Genomic DNA, 5,531 nt, shown 5'->3' with positions numbered 1-5,531 from the left:
CAGCGTAACTATAAAAAGACTCAAGGTGTTCTTCAGCTGTTACTCCCTCTGTACCAGTGAACTTTGGCACGTATTTCTGATATTCTCCTGCAGACATGGCATTTAAAGGAATAGGCAAAACCAGGGGTCCATACCTAGTAGCTATGATTCTTTCCATTTTGGTGGGTGCTTGTGGGCCTGCCATGACTAGGGTGGATGGAAGGGTGGTTTCCTTTGGACTGAGATCCAAAGGGGAACTTATTGAACAAGGATCTTTATGAATCTCTGAGAGTATTTCTTCACTGATAGTGCTAAGCTCTATATTTTCAACATGTGCATGCTCAGTTACAAGCCTTTCTTGCAGAGATACATAAGATTGTTTAGGCTTACCTGATCTTGATGCTCCTTTTTGTGATGTCTTTCTCTACTTGACAATCTTCTCAGGGTCAGGTACTGGGTCAGCTGGTGATTTCTGAGGATTTCTCTGAGTATGTCTCACAAACTGAGCCAGAACTGTGATGTGGAGTCACCAAAAGGTTAGTCCTCTAGTAGAGTCGCCAGATAGATGATTACAACCAAAAATGTGTCCAAGCTTTGTCTATCATCAAAGCTGGATCTGTGTCGTTCTCCCAGGGAAGCTGAGCTTCAATCTCCTCTCCCTGGCAACAGCGCCAATTATGTTAGGATTCCAAGAAACTCTCCTAGGTTGTAGCTCGAAGATGCCTGGTAACATATAAATTCAACTATTGTTGCAGGTTTAATGGAAGGAATGATGGTTTGGTTCAAGCCAGATAACCACTTCTACTTTGTTTCACTCCAGACATGCATGAACACCCTCAGACTACAAGGCTTTAGACCACCAATGCTCACAGTTTTAGATATTAGGTGAATATGGAAAATACTAACCACACCAACAAATACAGAAGTCCATGTGATGGCCGACTGCAACTAGTAATAAACCTGTAAATCTAATCTATTAATGCAAAGACAGGATGATAGCTCCCCTGCATTAGATAGAAAGAAACCTGAGCAACTTATTCAGTGATGCATTCAAGATTCTAACACAGACATAAGATGACATCTATCTAGTGTTAAACTTCAAGAGGTCAAGAACAGAACATATCAGACACAAGCTTAAAACAGAGGAAAATGGATAGTGAGCAATTAACAACAAAAGAAGTTTGTATTTGCTGAAAATGAAGATGAGACACTGCAAGTGACAAAATGTCTACAGTCTCCAGAAGTTGAACCTTACATCAAATGCCAACCCTGATTACATCTTACTTCTGGATATTTATAAGATTACAATGCTATGGCACTTGGCCGTTTAGGTATGGAAGGGTCATAATTGACCACCAACTGCATTTAACCACCCGATGGAGTCTCTGAACAAGGTTGCTTGTTTCGGTGGGTGAATCCGATCTGTTCAGGTGTTGTGTTGTCCTTTAAGCAGTGGGAGTGCTCGTACCGGTGGAATCCATGACCAATAAATTCAGTTACAGAGTCATGTTGTGTCCTTTTCTCCTTTGGCCATGCTTTATGTTAAATATGGTTGTTGAGGATATTATTGTAACCGATCCTGGCAGAGTTGGTCATCTCCTTCTTCGAGCAACAGAATGGTCGAGGACATGGGATGCATGAGTACACAAACAGTTGGGATGAGGGAGAAGTATGACTGTTAGATCGGGGAAATGAACAGTGGAGATGGCTTGACGGAGGTTATTGGCCAAGGTGGGAGCGGGGTGTGTTAGGGCCGTTGGATCTTTAGCAGACAGATCAGACGGTCATCGTGAAACGAGTTGCATGGGCATTTAACGGGCGAGGGCGGTAAAGGTTTTCTTCGCACTTCTTTCAGACGCTAAGTGGTAAATGCCCGGGGCCAAGCGATTCCATTCAATAATCGACATGTAGCGGTGGATGAGAGAGAAAAACCACTCTCGTCGTGTGCTATCACTTAGTCAAGTTGACGACGCAATGGATGTGAAGACCATCAGATTGGGCGAAGATTCATCTGACGGTGGAAAATGGTCGAACGGGTCACTTTATCGAGTGCGATGTGGGCCGTTAGATCTTTGGGGAATGATCAACGGCGGGAAAGCGATGAGGGTTTTATGAGCGCATGAGGGCATATGGGTAGGGTTTTATGGTTTATTTAGGGAATGGGAAAGTTTTAGAGGTGAACGAGGTGAAGGAAGAAAGGAAAAAATGACCAAATGTGAGCCCCCTTTAGACACAGCCAAACGGTCGTGCTTCCTTCTAACCTTAGAAATTCAGCGCTGCATAGTAAAGCTAATAGTTGGTAGAAGTCATTGTTGCTTCAGGGATTTTGGTGGAGTAAATCTCGAGGGATTGGGAGTGACTGACCTTTGCTTTGTGGTTGATGGTCGCATTTCACGCTTTGGTGTTATAAGGGTATCCTCTTCAAGAATTTTAGTTATGTTATTGACTGTGCTCAATCAATTTTCTTTGTTTTATTCGTCCACACTACAGAATGCAAGTCGTTCTTTGAACTGGTGGTGATTCTTTCCAGCTCAACTCTCTAGGTTCGTGATTCTGCAGGTATCTCATTTCCATGTCTCGTATTGGTATGTGGTTGTTGGTATCCTCATAATTTCTCTATCTTGGTACTAGTGTGACGGTTTATAGTTATACATAGAGGTGTTCAATCAGTTATATGTATTAGGCTATGTCCCCTTCTACAATTCTAGGTTATTTATTGTTTTGGGGAATTGGGATTTTGCACTCTCAATTGGTATTTCCTTCTGTTTTTCTTCATTTCGATATACTGATTCAACGCCTCTGTTGGTTATTTTCTTTGAGTGTTGGTTACTGGATAGGTGCAGTTAGTGGACTTTAAGCATGGTGCACTGTGAGTATGGTTTTAAAAGTGTCACCAGGGTTATGCCCTTATTGTGTAGTGAAGTCTCCATTTCATTTGATATTTAAATTTGTTAGGGGTGTTGGGGGGGTGACTTGTTAGTATTCTACCTTGTCAGTCCTGATTTAGTATGTAATCTATATGTTTTTTAGTTGGCTTGGGCCCTATTTTGGGTGGTTGGAATTACCCTCTAGCTTCAAGTACCATGCCTCCTCGTCAAAGGTAGGCAAGTCGAAGAGGGGGAGCTATCCATTTTGGTCCTCAACATCAAAGACTCTTCGCTTGGGAATCTATTGCATCATATTTTGATTTTGTCCATCCGGAAATACGAAACGAAATTTTCCAACTGGAATCGCAGTAGTTTGAAGAAAACCCTTACTTTTTCGTTTCAGAAATTGGAGGCAATGGTTTACAATGGCTCCTAGACTTAGGAAGGTTCGGGAAGAGGAGATTGTATTTTCTACATTCTCTCTTGGTTCACCAGCAATTGGATGTTCTTCTTCGCATGCTTTTAAGAGACAAACAAGTGGACAATTATAAAATATTTGTCGGGGAGAAGGATATTAAACGACATCTAAGGAATATTTGTTATTGACTTGGTGATATTGATGTTCGTCTAAGTAGGGTGGAAAGTTATGTGGTGTCAGACTCAACTTCATGGGACCTGTCGAACCCTCCTGGAGGCACTATTGATCCTCTTATTGATAATCCTAAAAATTTCACAGTTATCTCTTCATATTAACGATGATGAATGCTTTTGAATTTTTTTGTCTTCTCTCCAGGAGTATCTATAGTATCAATTATTCTTCATGTTTCTGGTCAAGAAATATAGTGATGGTACTGTGAGATAGTACTTGGTTGGTCTTCAATATCTCCTTGGCCATTATGACTCTCGCTCATGGATTTAGTTGATTGGTTCTCATCACCTCTCTCCTCACAATGGTTTAGATTCATGGCTACTGCGCGACACTCGCTGGTTACGGGAAACGACTTTGACAAATTGCTTTGTCCATTATTTTTGTTGGTTTCAAGTAAAGTCTGGTGGATGGATTCATGGTGCTCTCGTCTACAAGTTTGTTGTTTCAATTTTGGCATTACTAACTTGGGGTGTTGGTCTTTTTGGTTCTCACTTACACGTATGCCTTATGTTTTGTTCGACACTCAAGTTATTATGTTCTAGTTTGTGGAAGAGCCAACGCTTGATGCCTTGCATGTTGATGATCACTGCAGGCTTGAAATTGCTATCTCTTGCAAGGCTTGTATATTGGATATCAATGTACAATCTTTTATATTAATGGAAATCTCTTGTATTAGTTCGAAAAAAATAATTTGATTAACTTTCATAAAACAAGATTTGAAACCTACAATGTTTGATGATATATTAATGCATTTTTTTAATATTTATAATACTTTTTCTAGATGATTTAAAAAAAAAAATTATTTATATGTATATAAAAGATGGGAGAATATTTATTGAAAAAATATTATCACTCACAAAAAATACATGTGAATTTCAAGAAAGTTTGTGACCGAAGTATGGAGTATGTCCTAAAATTGTTTTTGCATGTGTGTGAGTAAGAGTTTGTCTGCCTCGGATGTAACAAAATATTTAACGACCCAAGAGTCAGAGGCATCTAGCTAGAGCGAAACCTGCCCCCTTATGGACCACCAATGTGTAATTACAAATGGTGTGATTTTCATTAAATAAAAGCGATAATTAATTTACATTAGTAAATAGCAACCAATGATAAATGTCCCAATTGTTGATTTGACAACTAAATTATTATCGATTTTCCCACTATTTGAAAATATATATATATATATATATATAAAACAATAACGCAACTTTTAAAATGGAAAAAAATATTACTACCAACAAACACCAAACATAGAGATGGTCACATGCTTTGATATTTGCATTTTCCATTATGCTATAGAAAATCAATGTATTGTAAAGGATGATGCGAAATCTACGAGGAAATACAGAAACAAACCCCAAAATACTAGAAAATCCTATCTTCCGCTTCCGCTACGTAGCCAAACATAGCGTAAACAGACAATAGCAGTCAGACGAATATGGCAAGTTTGAATATTTATTTACTAGGTCAAGAAGGGAATATATTATTTTACGTAGATGTAGAAAAGACATCTGTCGCTTTGGCCGAGTGGTTAAGGCGTGTGCCTGCTAAGTACATGGGGTTTCCCCGCGAGAGTTCGAATCTCTCAGGCGACGCATTTTTACATTTGTTTATCACGTCCATGAGTTTGAATCTCCCAAGGCGACCAGTGTCTCCAGAGTTTAAACTGGTGTGAAGGTTTTGTTGAAACCACTTAAAGTTGTTGTGCAGGATTATAATTAACACAATGCTAAATGGATTTTCCTTTCTTTTAATTAAGAGAGACAATGTTAAATGGTAAGAAGGTTTTGTTGAAACCACTTAAAGTTATGCAGGATTATAATTAACACAATGCTAAATGGATTTTTTTTTCCTTTTAATTGAGAGAGACAATGTTAAATGGTAAGAAGGTTTTGTTGAAACCACTTAAAGTTATGCAGGATTATAATTAACACAATGCTAAATGGATTTTTCTTTCTTTTACTTAAGAGAGACAATGTTAAATGGAAATCGTGTGTAAAGAGGTTTATGATTTTATTTAGATGTACAATGAAGTT

At 38.8% G+C, this 5,531-nt stretch overlaps 1 non-coding gene across 1 annotated transcript; it reads left to right on the top strand.

The window, feature by feature from the left end:
• The first annotated feature begins 5,008 nt into the window (after positions 1 to 5,008).
• On the top strand, positions 5,009 to 5,090 carry TRNAS-GCU (transfer RNA serine (anticodon GCU)). Its single transcript has one exon. It is a non-coding gene; the product is annotated as a tRNA-Ser (tRNA).
• The last annotated feature ends 441 nt before the right edge of the window (positions 5,091 to 5,531 follow it).

The sequence above is a fragment of the Pinus tabuliformis genome, chromosome J, assembly GCF_031772625.1.
Source record: "Pinus tabuliformis cultivar Carrire ecotype Pingquan chromosome J, CPIR1, whole genome shotgun sequence".
Lineage (NCBI taxonomy): Eukaryota > Viridiplantae > Streptophyta > Pinopsida > Pinales > Pinaceae > Pinus > Pinus tabuliformis.
This window is presented reverse-complemented; position numbering and strand designations above follow the sequence as displayed.